Raw genomic sequence first — 25,334 nt, 5'->3', positions numbered from 1 at the left:
ATAATAAACTACAAATGTATATCTGTACATATTTTTCCCTGCACTCTGCCATGATATGTACACACCCTAGATCTAGGCGTTTTTTTATTCTCTTTAAAGTAAACTTTGGAAAGCAGTCTATATTTGATTTGCTGTCTACAAAATCCCACTTGATATACTTTTTGAAGCTCCTGGAGGACAAGTGTCAAAGAAATGACCTTTATTGCTTATCTTGTCTGTCTTAAATTCAGCACATGAACTATACGCCCCAGAGTGAGCCAGATAACCTGAGGGAGATGGCGAGTTTTTGAAAGAGCAGAAAGATTTAAGAAATGTCTGTGAGCCATCCAACCATAAACCCTGACTATTGGTGGGGGGATAGCTTTAGTTGGGCTTTGTGCAAAAATGCAAGTTTTACATTAAAATTTATCAACCAATAAACTACTCGCCCGCAGCCACAACATTATAAAAAATACTGACAGCTGAAAGTCTTCAAAAGTTCAGACAAATATGAGCGGGATCATAAAACAACAGGTTGCGGTTCAATTATTTTAGTTCCCCCTTTGGGCTTGTGATACAAACACAAATTATGAAACCACCACAATATAAACAAAAACAAAGCCTCCTGTAGTTTGTATCATTCTAACAGGCAGGAGACTTCGAAGCTGGAAGGGAAAAGCTGCCTAATCATCAATACAAGCTTAACACAATGGTGCTTCCGTATTAATGTCCATTTTAAAGGGGTAAATAGAGGCATAAACACTGTGATATAGAATTTAAGCCATTGCCTTAAGTTACTACTTTTATGTCTACACTCTGAGAAATCTTTAAACAAGCTTGGATACACTTCGGGGGTGCTGTTATCAAGCTGAGACTCTATTCTTGAAATTGTCAGAATGAGTCCATCTTGCGCTACTCCCCTTGCCCTGCAGTACTGTATATTTTCCACCGGGGTCACCGTGCTCTTATAGGAGAAAGTAATTGAGTATAGACTTTGATTCGCCAAGCGTGGACCTCGCTGGAAATGCTACTGTGTGTCTCAGAGGGAGGTCAGGTGAGACTTTTTGGATCAATTCACCCTAAGGACTCAGCACAAAGTTCCACCCATTCCTCCATTGGGCCTGTCATATTGATGGTGCAAACTATGGACCTTACGATCTTGTGGTCCAGCAGGTGGGCTGGACTGCGACAGATCAAGTTGCGATATGAGACATGCTGAGCAAAAGCAAGGTGATACTAAAATGATTCAAACGTAGGCTTATCAAAGGAAGCTTTGGTTTCCAAGAAGGGTCACGATTTTTAACAGTGGCTCCAAAATCGAAGTTAAAAATTTCAGCTGTAAGAATGTCCCTGACCAGGATTTGATACCAACTCAACCATGTATTGGTTTTTGCTGGTTATTTTGTAACGCGGAAGTAAAACGCTCGGTTCAGTAAAACCCCGCCTCTCCCCGTGTAATTGCCACGCCCCCGGCGAGCCGACTGCAGTTTGTTGTTGGAGCTCTGCGTTTGAGTACTCCTTTGAATGGCTACGCAACTTGACGCAAGCAAATTCTTCAATAAGCATTTGAAACAAAACGGCTCCTTGTCGCAAGAAATCATGGAGGAGTGAGAAAAAGAAATGAAACAAACCTGAGCTGGTCTTGAACCAGGGACTTGCTGTTTACAGAGCAATCACACTAACCACTATACTATTCATTCAATTAGGTTCAGAAGTGCAAACGTTTTACTTGTAATTTACACAAGCGTCAGCCAGAACCTTTGGGATTTTAAGACAGCCAATTGTCATTGCACTTTGGCATTGCAAATGTGAAGGCTAATTGATTGCTTTGAATTCATTTGGACAGAATGTTTACTGATGAAGGCTACTTTTGTCACTATCCATTGGAAGTCTCGGGCACGGGCGACTAGAGGAAAAGAGGAATAGAGGAAAACACCACTTCGGTCATGAGGAATGAGCATTTTAACACGGCTAAAAGCTCCAAAAAGTTGATTTTTCATTTTGCTGTAACACTCCCTTTAATAGTGGTTCCAAAAATGAGTTTAAAAATTGTTATTTAAATTTAAAACTCTTTCTTTGAATAAATCAGGGGTTCAAAGTAAGGTTTCGAAGGGGAGTTTATTAACAGTTGTTCTAAATAAATAAAAAATAATAATAAAAATAAATAAATAATTTATCTGTCAGTATGTGTGACCTTGGGTCTTAATGCAGTCAGGTTTTAAAACTAATGTTCCATCGAAGCAGGGTCCCGATTTTTAACAGTTGTCACGAAAATGATCAATTCAGCCGTCCGAATGTTTTACCTCAGCTTTTAAAGCAGTCAGGGTTTCAAAATAAGGTTTCAAAGAAAGTGTAATGAGGGATGTTAAAGCCGTTGATATTTTTGATCATTGCAAAGCAAATTGTTTATATCATAAAACTGAGCCATAGTGCTCTGTTGGCAAAATCAGGGCTTTCACTTTCCTCCTATTGATCCTGTTGTCATAAATACAATGAGAACGCTTTGTTCACCCTCTCTCATCATAATTAGCCTTGTTGTATTATAGCCCTTCAATCACTACCACATTCTTCAACTGATCAATGACAGACTCATCAAGCAACAGTCCAACTGACCCATCAAAAAACATTTGTCACTCGTGGTGCTCATCCTCGCTTATAAGCGCAGACACACGAGGTTAATCGTGACATGGAAGGGCATTGCTACCTTCCAACCGCTTTACTATGAAGTGAGTGATTGGCTCAATGAGACTCTGAAGAGTGTAATCTATTTCGTGGTTCTTTGAGGTTGTGGACAAGAGGACATGTCAGCGATATTAACCTATAGATCTGTTTAAAAGTAACTTGGTAGTATTATACACTGCAACCTAGCAACAACCATTTGCAGGGACAACCTTGAAGCACATGAAGTGTTGTGTGTACGTCTTAACCATTGGCAGCAATTTCTATGATTTTGGTTATTTCTGAGCTATTTATATTTTGTTTGTGTTTAATCTACCCTTAACAGATTCTTATTAGAAACAACTGCACTATCCAATCCAAGCATGTACGGAAGGTCCAGTTTGCCTAAAAAGAAAGTACAGTTCATCTCGATGATCTCAACTTAATGAATGAATATGTGTGAGTGTTATTCAACTCAGCCATTTGGTGAAAATAAATAAAGAAATAAGTGACTAACTAAAAACATCCTGCCTCTCTTTTCCTCAGCAGCTTGAACATGTTCTCTCCAGATTCTTGTTTTATCCATCTGGTGCTGCAGTCTGCACCCAAATGGCTAGTGAGCTTGCACTGTGATCACTGATGAATCTCCGCAGAGCAAACTCAAAGAATGAATCCAATGCCAGAGAAGTGGGTGGTGAAGTAGACCTGTCTTCCTCTGAGAACTTCATCCATAAGTCTGAAGACATGAGTCATTCACTTAAAGTTTTTTTTTATTTTTTTTTTTACCGTTTTCAGATCATAACTGTTACTATTATAATTTGCCTTTTTTGTATGTTTCAATCCTCTTGTCAAGTATTCAACCTAGAAGTAATAATAATAATTTTTATTATTATTATTATTATCCATCCATCTTTTTGACCGCTTATTCCTCACAAGGGTCACGGGGGATGCTGGAGCCTACCTCAGCTGGCTTTGGGCAGTAGGCGGGGTACAGCCAATCGCAGGGCGCACAGAAACGAACAACCATCCACACTCACAAGCACACCTCGGGACAATTCGGAGTGCCCGATTAACCTGCCATGCATGTCTTTGGAATGTGGGAGGAGACCGGAGTACCCGGAGAAAACCCACGCAGGCACAGGGAGAACATGCAAACTCCACCCAGGAAGGCGGAGCCTGGACTCGAACCCGAGTCCTCAGAACTGAGAGGCAGACGTGATAACCAGTCGACCACCGTGCCTTATTATCATTATTATTATTAGTATTATTATTATTAGTATTATTATTATTAAAAGTGGTTTCTTCAATTTCTTCAAATGGCTATATTGCAATAATAATAATAATAATTAGTATTATTAGTATTAGTATTAGTATTATTATTATTATTATTATTATTATTATCATTTATTTATTTTTATATCCATTTGAATAAACAACTTTTTTTCTTCCTATTCAGTGTCTTGGGAGCCTGTCATTAAAAATGAATCTGACTGAAGCAAATCATTTGATAGTATCTTTTACCTGCCAGAAGGTCTGCAAAACATTTCTGCCCACTCCGGCCAAAAAACCGCCCCAATTTGAATGAGCGTTAAAATCACAAGAGAGCAGCAGTCTTTCGAGTCAGCAGTATTTCTTTTTCGATGACTGATCCGATGAAATAAAAACATGTTTCTCAGCTTGACAAGGCCTCTTTGAGCAGGTGTTTCAGCTTAAAAGCTCCAGACATGAACAGTCACAATGATGTTTAATATAGATGCTGCTCTAATGGTAGTTCCTTTTTTCTTTTCAAAGCTGGAAGCAATTTCCGCAAAGCATTTGCCAGGTCTTTTTCTCTTCAAAATATCTGATCCAATCCTGTATTTTAGACATTTTCAACACAACCGCACCCGATTGAACACGTATACCTGTCTCACACATAAAGGTTCAACTTTGTCTGCTAGCCTTTGTTTTTTCATTTTCGTTTTTAAATATTAAAAATATTGCATTGCGTTTTACGTGATATTGACGATTAAACATGAGAACGGATCACAATGACCCATGGGCAATGTTAAGAAAAAACACAGCAGGAGGGCTACCAAGCTATTTTAGTCATACTTGAATACAGTCAACAGTTGTTACCGAAGGAATCATAGTGATAGATTTATATGTGACCAATAAAGATTCAGCGCCAAATGCAGCTTCCAGACGTTAGCATATTCCACGTAGAACTTGCCCTGCACTGCTGACTGAATGGCTGTATTGATAAAGTGTGTGCGCCTGCGTGAGCAGCTGCATGTGTGAGAGATATTCTGGTCTCTTGGAATGTGTTGAACAAGAAAATGGGTCGCATTGATGGAATTGAAATGGGAATTCAGATCCTTTGCTAACATTTAAAAGCCTCCATGTTCTCTGGCTCCCTGACAGTGCTCTCGCTCTGTATTAAAAAATATTCTCGTGACATTTAACACTGGAGGCTTGTACTATCTGAGGAAAAAGTTACAGTGAAACCTTTTAGAAAACGAGCACTAGTAACCTCACATAATCGGGCATTTGACCAACAACTTAATTCATTATTACAAGCCCGATACTATTATCATCACCATAAGCAACATCCCGTCATGCTTGCTTAAATTAAAGTGTGATTGTTATCCAATTAACAAAACTCGAAACTGTTTTTCCACACTATTTGACCTTTACTTAGAGCCAATCCAAACAAACCAATCCTCCGACCCTTGTGACCCTAAGGGGCTCGACTTGTAGGGGTGCACTCTGTCACTCTTGTATTCCCTTTTATCATTACTGCTTTTGTCCTCTGGCCTTGTCCCATAGATTTTACAACTTGGTAAAAAAAAAAATATATAATAATAATAAGAATAATAATAATAATAATATGTCCAACCATTTGTCAGCCATACATTACTCACCGTCACCACGTAAAAATACAATAATAAAAAAAAAACGAGATTCAAAAAATAAAATTAAATATAAAAATAAATGTGGAAATAAAAAAAATTTTAAATGGAGAGCTCCAGCAATGGATGAGTCGGTCGACTATCTTGTCTTTTGATTTTTTTAATTATATTTTCTTATATCCATTTTTATTCATTCATTCATTCATTCATTCATTTTTAATTTTGGCAGTTTTTGACCTTCTATCAGGCAAAACACCTAAAATTTAAATCCACAAGTTAACGAGGGAGTTTGCAGTTTTAATATTGCTAGCAAGATTTGAAAGTAGCCTCGCTTCACTTCTCCCTCCTCCTCGAGACCCAGACCAAAGCCGCCCCCTCACTTACATGCACGTTTGTTTACTAGTCCTATGATCAATTGTTAAAAAAAAAACGAAAACTGGGTTTCTAGTGGTATACATTCCTCTATAGTTTTCAGTCAAAGTCAAGTCAAGTCTATTTGTATAGCCCTTAATCACAGAAGTCTCAAAGGACTTCACACTGAAGCAAGCTTGAAAGGAATACAAATACAGTATTGCTCTCTTACAAGATGGGCCCTGTTTGTATTCAAATACAAGGCTGTGAATGTGCACACAAAAAATAGCTCTAAAGTACTCAATAATAGCTCTCATCCATTATTTTCTCCCTTTGACTTTTTCTGAAATAACACTAACTTGCTTGCTGTACTTAAGTCTCAATGACTATTTCACACTGAATCCTGTAAGACAATTTGTGCAATGTCCGACTGGTTAAATTGAAACGGTTTTTCAAGTAAGCTGAAAAGTGATCCTCAGTCAGCACAGAGGTAGTGGGGGATTGAAGCTTTCCTTATTTCGCTGATTAAATCTTTAATGTTTTCCAGGCAGTCGATTCCTGCGTTTCCTCTTCTAATGTTCTCTGCATTTTCCTTTTAAGTTCACCTCCAGGGCATTGGCAAGCGATTCCCCTTGCTCAGATGCTGATCGGCAGTGTACAATGCGCATTCTCCTCTGTAAGATGTATTTAGGGCTTATTTCCGTCAGAGACTGCATCGCTTTAAATCACACTGCGGTCTGCTTAGAAGCTTTCTCGACTGTCTTTATTGTAGAAGCTGAACAGCAAAGCCAGGAACAGACAGAGCTGCATTTTTATTAGCTCCATTATTCTAATTGCCTTTAACCTTGAATCAATATTTACAGCATCGACAACACAAAGGGATTGAAGATCCAAGCATTCGCCTCATATTTGAGGTCCGAGTCAGATTGCAAAATGTTTTCGTCACAATGAAACAATCATTTTCTCAGCCATATTGCGCATTGTTTGCTAAATGGAAAAAAAACTACGAGGGCAGCACATAAAAAGGTCACAAGAAGGAGGATATTAGAATTTTTAAGAAGGAGGAAAAAAATGTTTGTGAAGGAGGAGAAATCAAGTCCCTGGAGTGCATGAAAGGCCAACAGCCCACGCTGTGATTCCATCTGGCCTTTTTGCACAGCGTGTTTGTGTTTGCGTGTGTTTGGAGCGAGCGAAAGGTTGCCAAAGTGTGACATGACCCCATACATGTGTTAGCGTACGTAAGCACCAGAATGCTTACAGTATGTGTGCTTTGTGTTGCCAGAATGAGCCTGCTAGCTTGTGTTAGCGTGCAAGCTCGTGCATTCAGGTGTGTGTGTGTTTTTTCCAGCGTGACAGTGTGGTGCGAGGATGAAGGTGTGTGGCATCCCATGAGTGTGACATCGCCTGACCTGTATCCATGGAGGCAAGTAGGTCAGTGGGGATGCATCTGTGATACTGGCAAGAAGGCATGCAGGAGAGACGTTCAGTGCCCAAAGATGTACCTAAACAAACAAACAAACAAAAAAAAGATTAATTTAACATTGAATAAGCTAATATCTACAAAACAAGGTGTCCACACACAAATGAACACTGGAAAAAATCAAATAACCCAGGAAGCCCTCCCTCAAGACTCAGTTCAGAGCTGAAGTCTAAGGGAAGTTTATTACATGTCGATAAAAATGTCAGAGCGAAGCGCAGGACTTCTTAATAGAGGAGCAACAAATCTCACAGCAGACCTCCATGAAAAACATTTGTCAAACGGAGGCAGACTTTATGTTTGTATATTCTCATTTACCTGGATTAGATTCTATTTCATAAAAAAAATACTGTAGTCTGAATCAGAGCACAGTATTGTGTTTCGCTATTTTAGCTTGCTTGCTAGCTATTTTAATTAACGTGAGAAACAAACAACCCAAATACTGTATGAATATGGATTTATGGGATATGTATCGTATGTAAATGAGCTGACTTAATGCTCATATTTTCTTGTTCATACTGTTTTTCAATTAGCTCATTACTGTATTTATGTTGATGGATAAAAACATGGGATCTAAGTGCATATCTATTTATTTTTTTGTTCCTCTCCAGGAAGAAGAAAATATTTCATAATCCAAAACTCTCTGCCGTGACTATAAATAGTATAATTTGTCTAGAAAATTGTTGTAAATAAGTTTTGCAGAGGAGCTAATACTCCTTTTGTACTCTCTGACAATGAGAGCACCACTGCCACCTACTGTAGTGGATGTGCAATTGCAATGTATTTGAGTGTGGGAAACAAAACATTTCTTTGTATTTTTGTATCTTCGTGTTCACATTCACTTATTCAAACTATGAAAACGACAGTATCAATTGGGGAATTCATATAGCAAAGCCTAAGCACTGTTTACGTTTGTGAATAAATGGGCTTTTATTGAACTAAGGCATGTCAAAAATGGGCAAAAATGATGATTGCTGATCCTAAATTTAAGCTGATGTCAATTAATGTCTTGTTTTGCTGAAAACATAAGGATAATTTCTGTGATATTGTTTTTCTCAGTCAGATCCTTGTTTACCTCCTTGTTTTGTTTAATTAAATCCCTTTTTGACTGCAACTCTGCCTCCTTGCCCTGTTTCCCTGCACCTGGGTCCTCTACCCTCCATACCCTAACAATTTTTTTTTATTATTATTATTTTTAACTGCTTTCACAGATGCCGGACATGTAAACAACTAGATCAATGAACTATAATAGAAACAATTTTACAATTAATACAGAGCAGTGAGCAACAGTCCATTGTGTGCCATGAATGTGTATAAAGAAAATCTTAATCAGTCATTCGATTTCCTGAAGTAATTTTGCATCTCAATCTTTTCTAGGCAACTTAAAAAAAAAAAAAAAAAACTACTCCTTCAATGTCTTATTTAGTACATATAGCACATCCAGAAACTCACCTAAACCAGGCAACTCATGTTTACAGTAAGTTGCCAACAATTACATCATAACTTATTTCATTGTGCTTTGCCCTATTGGCCTAATTCACTATTACACAATGCTGGAATTCTTCCCTCTTTAACTGCTAAATATAACTATGAAAAGAATGCATGCCATGCATAATAATGCATAGCTTTTCAATAAGTAATGAAGCAGCAGCAACCGCACAGAACGCTTGCCTCCACTCTCCATGAACAACACAACACCAGTGTTGTCCTTAAAAATTTCTTGACCCATTTAAGATGCTGTTGCAGTAGTGGAATTATTTTTATTGAGCTACATTTTTCACAGGTATGTTCTCAGTGGGTTATCAATGATGATAAAAGTAAAGTGGAAGGGTTAATTCACATCAATAAAATCTTTGAAAAAGAACTGCAGATTCAGTGCGGTGATTTGAACTGCCTAACCAGATGCTGCTGCATATATTTTTTGCTTTGTGGAAGCAGACGGCGTGGCCATTTTCGGGGCTGCAGTAAAGAACGTCAGCCCCTCGCAGCTATTCATTATCGTAAGTGTGTCTGCAGTAGAAGTGAGCAGGCAGTGGCGCGACGCACGGGAGGAAAAGGATTGCTGAAACAAGCTTTCCAAAAGGAGGGAGATCTCCAAGGACACTTTTTAATTCATGAGAGGATGCAATGTGCCGGACTAAGAAGGCTGACACGACGAGGCTGTTTTTGAGTTGTAGTTGTAGAACGTATCTGATTAGAACTTCACATTTACTCATCTGTCATTAAACATTATCAAAGGTTGTGAAAGGTGCCCTATACTGTTTGTAGTGATGTGTTTTTTTTTTAACTTTAGCTGGAGTTGCAACTTTAAGTTAATGAGACAGAGCATTGACAGCCTGGAGTACGTGCAGACTGATGAGAGAATTAAAAGTCTAAATCCAGGTTTAGCAAGTGTCTACTCCGGAAGTTTTGTAATGATTTGGTAAATCAAATTATCAACCCTGAAACACCTTCTAATGCTTGAACAAATTTATCTCCGTCACTAAAGTCTCTGTATGTCAGTTTTAATCAGGCTTCTTCCTCTTGTGGTGTCCCCCAGGGCTCCCTCTTTAGCCCCATTTACTTACTTTGTGGTGCATTTGTGTTTAATCAGTTTAATAAGATTGGTACAGCAGGGAAAGAACGTGAAGAAATGTCACAGGCTAGTTGATACCACATTTGTGTACTAAGTGCCGCCTTTATGTTGGCTGTCCCTAATGGGTGTGCTTTCTTTAAGCTGAATTAGTTTAATATGAACTGAACACTCGGGAAAGAACAATGCAACGTTTTTGTATGGTATGGCTCAGGATTTCTGATTAAACCTCACTTAGGTTGTTGTTTCATAAACTTCTATTTTATGTTGAATTATTTCAATAATAATGATTAGAAAATAGCAATAGAATGTCAACAAACTTTACAATATTAATATCACAGTTACTGCGAAAACAACAATCTCAGGCAACAACCAATCACAGCTCACCTGTTTTTTTTTTAAGCTGAGCTGTGATTGTTTTTTTTACCAGAGATCTGAGCAACTGTGATGTCATTAACGCTCACTCAAATAAAACGGCAGGGTTTTGCTGCTTAACTCTTGTTCCACTAACAAAATAGTAACCAGAATACCGCATTTAGACTAGTGGAGCTGCATAGAACATATTATTGTTTGGGGGGGCTTTGACTTAACCTAATGAGATGATTTCGCATTGGTCCATTGTCGTTAAAGTCATGTTGTAAGACTGTCTGAGTAGGAAAACTCAGAAAGAAAGTCAAGAAACTTCCCGAGAGTTGACGCCACGTGTGCCTTGAGAGCAGCCTGACACTGCATCTTCCCCATTCCGCCTCACACCACTCACTTTGCAGATGAGGTTGGCAGGGGTAGATCAGCTCTATAGTTCGGGCTAATTTATATCCTCTGCAGAGGTGGGTGCATTAGGAAGATCAGCCTCGTCCACAACTGCCACACTGCAAACAATCTGCCATGACTAAACAAAAAGCGGGGCGCACAACCATAAACGTAGACGAATGGTTTGTCAGCTTGCACAATCAGATAAGGCATAATTCGATTTAACTGGCACAACTTAAGCTGCAGTCTGGAAGATTTACATAGTTTTATTTGATCGTGTTTTGTACTCAGGAATGCATCAAAGTCATTAGTCTGTCTTGAGTGTATACTTCACTGAAATAAAGTATGTATTGATTTGATTTAAAAGTATATTGTCATCCAAGACCTTGTTGCTTCAGTTCAGTCATGTGCAACAAGGACTGTGCTTGAGTTGTACATCCATCCTTACTTGCACTCTACTTCTCTCCTCCCTTCAGCTTTCTTGCTTTAACCGTTACACATTGTTTATAACAAAAACGGAATTGGTATGGGAATTGTGCACATTATGTATTGACTTCCATTTTTAAGATCTTATATGGAGCAACAAATGTTTTTGGTTAACATTAGGGATGTCATGATATTCAAACATCACAATACGATATCACGATATGAAGGTCACAATATGATAATTATTGCGATATTGTGGGGAGCTTGATGATATTAGAAAAAAAGGTCACAATATTGTTAAAAAAGGGCTCACACAAAAAAACAACACAATATTGTGCTTCTAATGCACACACACATTGAGCATCTTATGTTCTCCTTCATCTGACCATTAGGGTGGATTTTAATCATAGAAGGGCCAAAACATGCCTTGTGAAAATTAAACTGCACTAAAAAACTAGCCACAAGAGGGTGCTAAAACTGCACATATGGATCAACCTGACTTTTTTAACAGTTGTGCTGCTTTTTTAGTATTGCGATATCACGATATTGCCGTTGTCGTTACATCCTTAGTTAACATGCCACAGGAACGCTACTTCTACTCCATTACACTGAGCTTAATTGCACTCTCTACTTTTGATTACATCCTAGACGTACTTACTCGCACCAAGTTTGGGATAAATGCAACCAACAACCAGGAGCAAACTCACAATGAATTATTCATAAATGGAAAATGAACAAGTCACTATACGAAACCCTAACATATTTAGAGTACAACAAAATGAAAGACAAGTAAGAAAAGAGATGTTCGCTTCTTGAGGTCATCATTTCATAAAAATTCTTGTGTCAGTTGGTGAAAATTGTCCTATTTCAGTCATATTGGCATTTCTCTCCCTCATAATCGACATGACAAGCCGAGATTCAGCTCATACTTAAACTTAGGAATATCTTGCAATCAAATCCAAAACAATGCAACACCGCCATCTACTGGTGTCGGTTTGTCAGTAAAGTTATGTAGAAGCTTGAATTTCACAGATGAGCTGCGAGGCACTCTTTTCCATGCCCATCTGTTGAAAAACATAATTGACGTAAATAACCGTCAGTGGCAGTCCATGGCAGTGAGTCACTTACAAATTGCTCAAAAATAAAACAGGTTTAGCAAAATGTGTCAACTTAAACTAAGATAATCAAGGAATGACAACAACAAAAGATTATTTCATTTGAAAGACCTGCACTGTCTTTGATCCAGCTAGTACCTGCAAATAATGAATGTTATTCACCAGTTAGCCAGAACTTGAGTACATTTTTCAATAGGTATTTGCTCTTTCTCACAAACTATTTTTTAAGTACTAGTACTCTTTAATGAGTACACCTTTGTCTACTCTAACCACCTCTGGTCACCGTGATCAGTACGTATTTATTTATTTTACAGACACCCTACAATTTTGCACTGAAAGCATTTTATTTCCTTAGGGTTGGTGATATTTGCACAATGTTCAGATAATGCAGCGATGAATGATTCATATTCAGTTTTCGTCTCTCACTACGCGGGAATGTCTCCTTGTCAGTTGCAATCCCGACATCTAAATAGTGGAGGGCAGATGCATAGCCCACAGGAAACAGGCCCGTCTTCGCCTCGAGCATTGACCTCCTCCGATGACAACCATATGCTTCTAAATTAAATATGCATGTCTGCGGAGAGTATGACATGTAATGTTGAGCGTTCTCAAACAACAAGAGTCAAAGTGGAGAGGACTTCTTTTCCTGTTTAGTGGGAAATCGCTATTTCCCACTATACCAGTATTTCATTGCACAGTAGACCAAGAGTAAAAAAAATGCATGTTTTAATGAAAATAAAAATTAACATAAATTGATACATATTGAAACATTTACATAGAAAAGATAGACCCTGGCTTTGCGTGAGCGCCTGCTCTAGGAGTTGCACATTCCACTGTGCAGTTCCACAAGATCCTATTTGGAGAAACTTTCCATGAATAGGGTAAATTGTTGACCACGTTGTAGCAGCGTGACAGCCATAAAGTTTCTGTAAATGCCGTTGATCAGCAGGTGGGCACAGAAGAACTTTTTGTCAGGTGCCAATTTTACAACGCTGCTCCAGTGTCAATTGGCGAGCCACGGGCAAGGGAATGATGTGATTTACAAAAACTGCAAAGCATTAAACTGTCAAATGCTGATGGTCTCATGGCTCTCTCAATGATACCTGAAAGGAAACAGAAAAAAGAAAGTGTATAGTGATTTTTGAGACACTGTATTATCAGCATAGTGAGTGCAAAGAGTCACATTTAATCAAACTTAATTATGAATGTAACACCAATATACACGCCATGAACATATGACAGTTTCATTTTATGTTGGCATAAAATTTAGCAAGCCTGTGGGTGACCTGAATTTGTTCTATATTTAGGTTTGCAAAAAAAATATGGCCTCATACTCACTTTCCCTTTTAAAAAAATAAATAAAAAATAAAAAATAAAAAATAAAAGATTTGTATGTTAATTGGTTAAATTTAATGATGGGCTTTATACATCTATACATTATATATACATTTTAAGGCAGTTAAACTCCATAAATTCATTACATTTTAAAGTGTTTAGTTGTATAAATATTAGATTAGTGTGGTCTCTGTATCCACATCCGAAAACAACACAAATAGGACGTTTCTGTAGAAGAAAGATGGGTTTGGTGTCGGTTTTGCCAGCGCACAATATAGATAAAAAAAATATACATAGTATTTTGAATGTTTTTTATTGCTAGGGGTATATTATCATATGGTGACTATTCTGTGCAATCCACCTTGCAAATCTCAGCTTGCAGAGCTTTTCTGATAGTGAAATGGGTTATTAACTCCAAGGTCAACAGGCACATAAATGTAGTGCAATTATCCAATAGAAACTCTTGATATTGCTACCAGCACATCTTTGTGCATCCCGTCACTGTCCAGCCGCAACGACATTTGGCAACGAGTTCCCAGGCAACGGTTACAGTACATAATAGACAAGTTAGTGGATGGGACTAATTGGAAACTTAAAGGTCAATTGAGTCACAGCATTTCCAAACACCTCTTGTTGACATGTTTTTCCGGCATATTAAACCTACGACTGATGAAGGAAAATTGTAATTTTTGTGAAGCCACACTCTTTGTATCACAATACATTACCTGAGAGTCGCGAAAATCCGCGTATGCATATGAAGAGTTATAGATGCTGATGTTAGTTAATAACGTTACGTTGATAGCATGACTTATTCATGGGACAAAAAAAAAAGTTATGTTTTACCGTTTTGATGTTGTGATTTTTTTTTTAAATGTATAATGAACCAAAAATTGAGAAGAGGTGATCAACTTACCTGACGACCTGGTAGGAATGACGACTTTGGCGATGGTTTTCCAGGCCGAGCGATCCAAACAGGAAATCACCATGTTGTATAGTTGCTCGGAAGACGGTGTAAAAAAACTCCTTCTGACTCTACGGTCTCCGATTAACCAGTTTTGTTGCACCATGATGTAAGAATTAAATTGGAGGCATAAGATGAGACCAGTGAGGAATGATTTTACAAAAAAAAATTACAAACTTGACCTCAAACTGCCAAATAATTGTTCAGGATATATATATATATATATATATATATATATATATATATATATATATATATATTTATTTTTAGAAACATCCAAATTATCAGACCTTTGCTGATTTTGATCGGAAGGGTTCGGTTCTTTGGAAACTTTCATTTGATAACACGTGTTTAGGGCTGCACAAAAAAGCAATATAAACACTTTGAAGCACAAAAATCATTCACAACATAGATGAAAAGTGGAAAGAACAAAAGCAAAATAATTTGTTCTATCGAGATGCGCCCAATTGTTTGTGCGTGTGTGTGTCTGTGTGCCAGAACTGTGCGAGTCCTTGTGAGACAGAATCGAGTTGAAGGTGATCCGGCTGGCAAATATCAAAGCGACGCTGCAATGAGTTTGACCTTTCGGCACATCAACCTTGCTCAAATATCAAAACACTCGCGCTTACCGGGGTGACACAAGGACTCCGGCGCCGCTCATTTACCTTAATAAGATGCATTAAATCTGGCACACGTGGAATCACACTGACCTCACACTTTGTCAAGGTACATGCAAACTTACATCGTGTGAAGGAAAAACGCACGATTCCCTTGACAGTGTCGGCCTCATTGTGGTCTGTGCATTTACTACTCTAGATTGGTATTTTGGTTTGCAATTATCTCAATGGAAAATACTTAAAACGTCCCTTCAATGTAGCAAACTCTTAATGTACTCATTATATCTATCCATCCATTTTCTGAACCGCTTACTCCTCACAAGGGTCGTGCGGGGTGCTGGAGCTTATCACTGTACTCATATAAAGAATTTATTTCCACATTTATTTTTAAATTTATTTGTATTTATTTATTTATTTATTTATTTATTTATTTATTTATTTATTTATTTATATTTTTCATTTTTTTATTTCCATGTATATTATTTTTTGTATTTTATATCCCTATTTATTTTATTTATTTATTTATTTATTATTGGAGCATCTTTGGTGCTCCAACTTAGTTAAAAAACAAGGGCTGACCTCACATGTTGTCAAGGTACATGCAAACTTACATTGTGTGAAGGAAAAACGCATTGTTCCATTGAAAGCATCGGCCTCATTGTGATCTGAGCATTTATTATTCTAGATTGCTATTTTGCGTTGCAATTACCTCGATGAAAAATACTTAAAAGGTCCCTTCAACGTAGCGAAGTCTTAACAGCATTAGGCACTAAGGATGTAACGATAACGGCAATATCGTAATATCGTGATATTAAAACTGCCACAATATACTGTTGTTGTCATGTCACGATATTAAAAGCAGCACATCTATTAAAAAAGTTGGGTTGATTTTAATTTGTGCAGTTCTAGCACCCTCTACTGGCTACTTTTTTAGTGCAGTTTAATTTTCACAACACATGTTTTGGCCCTTCTATGTTTAAAATCCACACTAATGGTCAGATGAAGGGGAACGTAATTTGCTTGTGAACGGAGTCGATGTGTAGGAACTGAATGTGTGCTTGCATTAGAAAGTGCCTCAATATATATATTATATTTATGTTTTGAATAATTTTATATTTTTCATTGCTTTTTATATCTACTGTATATATTTTTTTCCATTTTTATTTTTTTTTAATTAACAGCATAACCAAGAAAAAAAAAACGGGGGGGCGGGGGGCAGCGTGAATAGGGACTGAAAATACTTCCTCTCTCTCTCTCTCCTCAATAAAAGCCCTTTATTCTTTGCTCCATCTTGAGCGAATCCTGTTCCGGTTGGCAGGATGTCATTTGGAGTAATTGTCAGCTGACTCACCACTCCAAGAGCGGAGGAGGAGGCTGGTGAGTCATCTAAAAGGTCAGCTCAACTGGACTTTCAAGCGACAAAAGCATATGCCATTGAAGAAGTTCATTTCAACATGAAAACGCATACTGTATGAAAATGGCTGGCGGCTTCAACGCTGTGATGGTGAATTGTGATGTACGGCGCCGCACTTGGTTTGATTGATGATAAGGAGCTTTGTGAATCGTTAATTCAGCTGTAATTAATATTGATTAGATTACTGTAGCTGGTAATAATACATGCTTATCTGCAGGGGATAATATGGCTTGCATAAACAACCCCGCAGCCAAATTAGGATAGCAATAAAACAGCAATAACCTAATGATCAGCATGGGATACTGATAGCTTTGTTTACAAGAAGAAAAAAAAAATCACAATTAAAAGAGACAGTTCCTTGCTTTTGACATGGCGCCCCATTAGGTATGTATTTAAATTATGTTATTTGTTTTGAGCAAGTGCTTGTTCTCTGATGCGGTTGACTTCCGTTCAGTTTCCAACAAATCTTCGAAACATCTGAGCAACATAATGTTTTTAATAAATCCCCCCGGACACTTAAAGCTGCTTTGCTACCATACGGTCTGTCTGTTGTGTTAATCAGCAGCAGCACATCGCTGACGATTTTTTATTTTTATTTTTTTTAATAGTCTTTGCCTTCACTAATTCTTTCTTAATGCCCAACTCGGCCCTGTGAACTTTTAGTATGATGAAGGGGAATGCAAAGTTTTTGGGAAAGCAATCTATTATTTTAGTGATATGCCCATCATGGTTTATATTTCCATCTGCTATCAGCTCACAGCAGCCTAAACGAACAAATTTGAGGAGCATGCTATGAAAAGTGTTTATATTTCGCTCCATACCGAATCAGTGGCCGCTCGAATTGACTAGCGAATTGACGGTTTCAGATTCAGGTCAGTCATATTCTGTCATAGCATATTGTCGCGTCTTTTGTCACAGAGGAATGGGGGTGGGGGGTACAGGATTTTCAATTACTTTTTTTTTTATTTTATTTTTTACAATGAATTATTATACAGTATCGTGAGTGTGTAAAAAAACAAATAAAAAAAAGAGTAATATTTAACTTTAAAAAAAAAAACAAGTACAGTTTTCTTTCAGTTAGAAATTCTAAGTAAATTTTACAGAGAGTTTCTAGTACATCCATCCATCCATCCATTTTCTTGACCGCTTACTCCTCACAAGGGTCGTGGGGGGTGCTGGAGCCTATCCCAGCTGGCTCTGGGCAGTAGGCGGGGTACACCCTGGACTGGTCGCCAGCCAATCGCAGGGCACACAGAAACGAACAACCATCCACACTCACAAGCACACCTAGGGACAAAAAATGGTCTGTGTCCAAGCATATTAAATATGATTATTTCATGTATGTACGGTTTGTTGTATACTGATCGTTGCAAAGCTGCACCGTAATGCACACTGCGGTTTCGCCCAGCCCACAATGTTTCAGCCTCCATTAGCTGGCAAATCCCGAGACAGTCAGCATGCAGGTCAATGAGGTCACAATCCAAGATGTAATGGAAGCATCACATGATCGTCACACAGAGTGAAGTCATTCTGCGTTAGATGCTTATTTAGGATAGAGTTTGGCTTGTGAATCGTTCAACGCAACTCCCCTCACTATCTACTGACATGCGGTGCCAGAACTAATTTCAATCAAGTGATGCTCTGTAAACGAAACCTCTCATTAGCCGCACTCAGTCTGACAAATGTTGAGTACTGATATGAGCAAACGCTACCCGCGAGTGCTGTTCTAATTAAATTCACCTTTATTCCTCTTAGCAGTAGCTGTTGACATGATGTGTATGCTCTCCATCCACCACCTTCCCTCAAGACACATCAACTAATGGCCACGTCTCGGTAGCTGCGTGTAGCATTCCTGGAAACACACGCAACCAATCACATTTACCATCTGGGTGATGTAACGAGAGCCGAGTGGTGTTCTGATGTTAAAGTCATAAGCGAATGAGCCAGTGAAAATTAATGTACTTGGATTTTTGCACCTAGATCAGGGGTAGGCAAGCCGCTTGTACTCATTCATCCTTCTGCGGTGGCTCTCTGAATGTAAATAATTAATATTTCAATTCAATTCCATTTCAATTTGTTTTTAGTTTGTTTTTAGTTTGTTTTGTTTGTAAATGTGAAGATTACGGTGATCTTAAAATCCATATACGGGTACATGGATTTTTTTTTTATTTGCTTTTAGAGCTGTTAAAATTTTTAAACTAATCGTTTGGAGCCATTTTTTATTTGAAATTGTCCAAATTCTCTGATTTCAGTATATCAACTAGGGGTGTTAAAAAAAAATCGATTCGGCGATATATCGCGATACTACATCGCGCGATTCTCGAATCGATTCAATAATCGGCAGAATCGATTTTTTTTTTTTTTTTAGGATTCACACCTTGAGCATGGAAGAATGTTATATGAACGGCACATTAAGCCTTAATATTTTTATTTTAATGCTGTTCAAACATGAAACAGATTACAACCTCTATAAGACTGAAATTTAAGATAAATAAATAATACATTTTCATATAAATCTTACACTCTACAAGCTTACTGATAGTATTTTCTAAATTTGAATGGAAAAAAATCGCAACAATCGACTTATAAATTCGTATCGGGATTAATCGGTATCGAATCGAATCGTGACCTGTGAATCGTGATACGAATCGAATCGTCAGGTACTAGGCAATTCACACCCCTAATATCAACAGTAATTTCACTTATTTCTGTTAGTCCTTCATGAAAGAAGACTGATTATACTATGTGTTCAATCAAAATAAGACATTTGCAGACATCAGCTTTTACTTTGGGAAACGATGACTGAACCGGTAACATACTACTACATCACACCTCCCTTTTTTTTTTTTTTTTTTTTTTTTTTTTTTAAATCACCACACGAATATGAAGTACGAACACCAATTCACTAATAGTCATCAGGGATATATTCTGTGAGAGTATGCGGATGCGCTTATCTAATGAAAGTATGGCTAAAATAGACTGAGTGGTCACTGCGCCTAATCTTTCAACTCCATCTCAGTTGCCCGGGAAAAGAATACCACCATAGAAACAAACAGCAATACAAGTAGAAAAGTTGTAGGGGCTAAGACCACAAATGAACACTCCAAGAAGGCAAAATACTCAACTGCTATTAGATTATCCTGCAAGTCCAAAATCCTTGTCCGCACTAACAATTTATTCATTTTGATGTTTAGTTTTTTTTTTATTCAAAATTTTACCAATTTCCCTGAGCTGTGGTATTTAGCAGAGTAAGGACTTCAATCAAATCAAGATCTTTGGGAAAGATTAAGAGGATCACTTTAGGCTGTGTGGGTTGATGTGTGCTGGTTGATCTCTGAATAGCCTGTGGTGAATCTCCAATTTGTGTCTTTAAGACAAGCACAATTCACCTGGAAAGTCTAAATGTCGGGGACAAAAACTAATTTTTGTTTCTTTGTTGTAGTCCTCTATCATCCTTCAAGCTATGTGGCAACACACTTGGCAAATACTTAATTAGTAGGTACATGTGTACAACCTAATGAAATCCGATACAAGACCATAAGATCTGTGCCAAGGTTATTTGTCACCTAAAAAAAATCAATAAGGGAACCAGTACAAACTCCGTTTGTTTTTTTGTTTTTTAGCCAGATTAAAGTTTTAGGATAAAGTTTTGCCACTGAATTATTGACTGCATTTGACTAATATGTGGTAAACTCATGTACTTTTCCTCTCTTGAAATTTGTTAGTTTAACATATTTTAACCACATGCAACCAATCTCGATTTTTAAATTCAACTGATTAAAAGTCCTTTGAACATTGGTTGCACATAATTCAAATGTGTTCAACTAGTATTTTTGAGGAGGGGAGAGGAACATGAGATTAGTTTACTACATTTTAAACACATGTAACCGAAAATTAAGTATTTTTATGAGTTTCCATTTTCATTGAAATTGCTGCCAAAAGCAAAATTTATGAGTTTTGAGTGCACAGACTTATATGAATAAACAGATGAAAATTAAAAAAAACATATTCTTAGCAATGAAATGAAATGAAATGAAATATAGCACTTCTCCCATTCTTTGGTACAACCTTATGCCATACGCCGCGGTATTTTCGCCATAGAAAATAATGTGAATACACAGCAGACTCAATGTATGGCAACATAAATTGGCTGCTAATGGATTCACGGCATTGTTAGACCATTCATATATAAGTCCATGTTTGAGAAGCTGCGCCTCAATCCACTCTATTTTTCCTTCAACTTATTCAATATATTCTTTAAATACTTTATATTAATTTGCTAAAAACTTTGGCTTGTACATAAACATTAGATATTACAGACATCTCCCAGCTCATTCAATTATACAGGTATACCAAAATATCGAACTTGTTCGCATTCTATCTGTGGAAAAAGTTGCTATGCAAAAGATCTGTTTATCCTTTTGTGGGCGTGCAAATGACAAATTACAGCCACAGCCTCAAGGAGACTGGACGCCCAAGATGACAAGTCCCCAAAAAACCTCCCCGTGTCCTCACTTCTCCAATTTACACTTCAGTCATGATGGTTAGCGCCCACATCGATCAACATGGGGACTGTCTCATCTGCAAAACAAACACAGCCGGAAGGCTTACTGTACATTTTAGAGGAGCCACTGCAGTAAGTCAGAGCAGATGAAAATAAGAACTTTAAACCCACAGGCGACTCCCACACACAGCAGGAATGATTTTATTTCTCTTTTACCCTCTCTGTCGTTCGATAGATATTACTCCAGTGCTTCATGAATTTATTTCATGTGTCAGACTCTGCCATCTAAGTAAATGAGTGGGGCTCAGGCGCTACTTTAAACCATTGAGTTTGACAGCTATAGCTTCCTAGCTAGCTAGCTAGCTAGCTAGGTACCCAGATAGCAAACTTAAAGCGCTACTTTAAACCATTGAGTTTGACAGCTATAGCTATAGCTAGGTACCCAGATAGCAAACTTAAAGCGCTATTTTAAACCATTGAGTTTGACAGCTATAGCTTCCTAGCTAGCTAGCTAGGTACCCAGATAGCAAACTTAAAGCGCTACTTTAAACCATTGAGTTTGACAGCTATAGCTTCCTAGCTAGCTAGCTAGGTACCCAGATAGCAAACTTAAAGCGCTACTTTAAACCATTGAGTTTGACAGCTATAGCTTCCTAGCTAGCTAGCTAGGTACCCAGATAGCAAACTTAAAGCGCTATTTTAAACCATTGAGTTTGACAGCTATAGGATGCTAGATAGCTAACTGGCTAGCTAACTGGCTAGCTAACTGGCTAGCTAACTGGATAGATGGAAAGATGGATAGATGGATAGATAGATAGATAGATAGATTTGCCACTGCTGCTTGATATCATTCACATCCTTGCGCATAATCAAGATGAGATGCATTTTAAATTATCAAATTGCTGTCAGATTTGCTTCGTGTGCTCACTGTCAGTTTGTCAAGATGTCATCCACTCAGCCTCCAAAACTTTAATTCAAACCCACGCAAAACAACACAGTCATGCGCAAATACATACAGTAAGAACACCCACAGAGCATTTTCTTTTGCTTCGTTCCTCCCAACCTCAAACACCCATCTTCTGCTCTTTATTGGAAACTCTGACTTCTCCTAGTGATTGTGTCAAGTAACATCCTGTTGAATCCTTCCGTCGCTGCTTTAACTTTTTTTTTAATGCCACCATAAAGCCACCATGACTATATAGTAAGGGTGTCACGATTTCGATTTTTTATCGAAATCGATCGAAATTACGTCACGATTTCGAGCATCGAAATAGAAGAGAGGACACACGATTCGATGCCCCCCCCGCGCCCGCCGCCACCGCCGCCACCGCCACCTCCCAGGAAAGCAAATGAGACGCAGCCATTCAGCTACTAGCTAACGGCACTTGTTAGCTGACTTCTGCAGTCATGATGGCAAGCGCGGACAGACACAGCAATGGTGCTTCAAGCCGCTCCCGCTTCTCTCGTCACCAGTTTGGAAACATTTTGCGTTCCCGGTGAGTTATGTCGACAACGTTCACGTTGTCGATAAAAAGACCACAGTTGCAAGATATGCTATGTGCGCGTACTGTACTCGGCCACGGTGTTACGCCCGGCTCGTCAAGGGGAAGGGAAGTAACACAATAACAGAAAATATAGAGTAGATAAACACGGGTCGACTTTAACATCTGAGTAGTTTTAATTGAAATTTCAGGCAGGGGTTTGACAAGGGAGTGAAAGTGGAAGGTGAACAAATAATAACCGCATTTGACAGAACTGACAGAACGGAGGAGAAACAATAACCAATAGGGGTATAATACACGGATACACAATAGCGTCGCGCTGGCACAGTCGTCCAATCGGAGTGTCGCGCTGGCACAGTCGTCCAATCGGAGTGTCGCGCTGGCACAGTCCTCCAATCAGAGTGTCGCGCTGGCGCATTCAAACTGAAGTACCATTATACGGGCACCAGCCGACACAAACACACACATACATACTAGGGGAGCGGAGCCGGCGGCGGGCCCGAGCCGCCAGCCTATAACAACGGGAAACACGACAAACATGACGGGACATTTACGCAGGCATCACAAAGATTTAGATTTATCAAATTCAACTAGAAGTGGGAAAACAACGGTCCAACCAACTATTTCATCCTCATTTACAGTGAAACTTCCACACACTTCAGCTCGCGCGAAACGCCAGATCCATAGGTCTATTTATAGCAGCAGACCTGCAGCCTTGGAAAACGCTGGATTCAAACATTTAATTAGTGTACTTGAACCACGCTACAGTATGCCCAGCAACTGTAAATGTTGGGATATAGTTTGTTCAGGCTGTATTTGTTCCATGACTTTGGATACAATATATTTTTTGTTGTTGTTGCACATTGCACATTATTTTAAGAGGAACGCACAGCACACTGTTGTAACCAAAAACAGTCAATAGATGGCAGGCACCCACTGTGACTTTTTGTTTTTGTTTTTTTATTTTTTATTTTACACTTCAGTAAGAACAAGACGGTTAACTTTATATTGTAAATAAATTCTTTGAATTTGATCATTCCTGCCTAATGTCAATTATCATATATTACATAAATTTACACAAAAATAATATGGAAATTGCATCACCTATATGTAGCCGATCTTTTGAAATAAGATTTACTGTACAATGAATAGAACCAATGATCATAGACTAGCCTTAGCCTACAGAAGCATATGCCTCTGTGTTATAAAGTGGGGGAGCGAAAAAAAAAAAAAAAAAAAAAAATCGAAAAAAAAATCGAATCGTGACCCCAAAATCGAAATTTAAATCGAATCGTGGAGTTGGTGAATCGTGACACCCCTACTATATAGCTTTAAAAATAATAATAATAATAATATAGGCCAGAGGGTGAGATGAAAAAGAAGCAGGTTTTGTCTGAAGCAGGGCAAAGGACGGTGTTTACATCAACAGGCACTGAATTTTTCATTACGTACTAAGAAGTAAAAGAGATTTAAGAGGATATTTAGTAAAAAATAAATACATGAGAAAAAAAGTCATTGTTTTAAAATGACTATTTCAAGGTATAAAAAATATATATATATATATATATATATATATATATATATATATATACTGTAATTTAATCACTGCATACACAATGTATACTCGGGTTACTGCTGACATTGACAATGGTATTGATTATTCTGATCAAGTTCTTTCGAAATCTCCTGTTAGGCCTGCTCATTCTTTTGGATGAAATGTTGCAAGGCCAAGAAATTCTCAAACCCAATTTGTGGATGATTTTTGAACTAAGCTCTCTTGCTTATGTAATGTCCAGTATGATGACATGAACAATGCCAGTTTCAAGTCAAAGGGGTATTTTAACTGAAACCAACTTTGGAGTTTCCACTGGAATTGCGCCAAACTTGATCACACACTTAAATTATACGCAAAAGAGCCTAATGAAAGGCCATTCGCGGCATTGCAGTCTCCAGCCAGACCAGTGGGCAAGGCAGCATTGCATTATGGGTCGATGGACAGATGAGTGACGCTCTTAGGACCACAAATGGAAAAAGAGCTGTAGTTTGCTTGCAGATGTTTGATGTTTCCTCTTTTTTTTTTTCCTCTGCACAGCGACAATCCTGACTTTTAACCAGGTTTTCTTCAGCAGATATTCCATCTTTTCCTCTCTAATAAGAAACAATCACTTAAGAGACTAGACTAAGTGCAATTTTTGAAGAAATTTGAAGCTGAATGCTAAGATTTTGAAAGCATGTGGAATGCTTTTAAAGTCAATTGAGAGATAAATTATGAAATTATAACCTCCTGGTTACTGGGCAATGGACTGTACCAACTGTGCCACCGAGCAGTATCAGACACCTGGAAATGATGATAAGTTATATTTATGGAAGTGGGCGGGAAAAGTGATACTTAGAAAAGAGTTAACTGACTGTCCCATTGAAAATGAATGGGGAAAAGTTGAAATTAAACGTTAAATTGTGCAAATACTGTAAGTAATGTGGAATCAGACGATATATATACCCCGGGAGGTGTGAATTTTTGAAGCAAGTTGACATTTGAACAATGTAAATTGGAAGTATTACGTGGGAGTTGTTACACGGCAAAAAAGTGTGGAGAATAAAAATCACAATAACATATGTGGGAATGCTTCAGCATTCACAATAAGACAGAATGTGATAAAGTGGTTAAATGTAATTATTGTTGTTGAGCAACAGTGGATATAAAAAGTTGCTCAAATGCCAGGTTTGTGTTTTATTTCTTAGATAAATCATTTCAAAACACGATGTGACCTTTAACCTGTAC

General features: G+C 38.0%; 1 protein-coding gene across 1 annotated transcript in view; it reads right to left on the bottom strand.

The window, feature by feature from the left end:
• Positions 1-18,394, bottom strand: part of mmp16a (matrix metallopeptidase 16a (membrane-inserted)) — a 79,435-nt gene extending 61,041 nt beyond the window's left edge. The window contains exons 1-2 of the mRNA XM_077508736.1: positions 18,287-18,394; positions 7,289-7,381 (exon numbers count right to left, since the gene is read on the bottom strand). The gene's annotated coding sequence lies outside the window, so the exon portion shown is untranslated. The remainder of the gene's footprint in view (positions 1-7,288; positions 7,382-18,286) is intronic.
• Between the last annotated feature and the right edge of the window lie 6,940 nt (positions 18,395-25,334).

Source organism: Festucalex cinctus, chromosome 20, assembly GCF_051991245.1.
Source record: "Festucalex cinctus isolate MCC-2025b chromosome 20, RoL_Fcin_1.0, whole genome shotgun sequence".
Taxonomy (NCBI): domain Eukaryota; kingdom Metazoa; phylum Chordata; class Actinopteri; order Syngnathiformes; family Syngnathidae; genus Festucalex; species Festucalex cinctus.
Note: the sequence above shows the minus strand (reverse complement) of the source record. Positions and strands in the feature narration are given on the sequence as shown.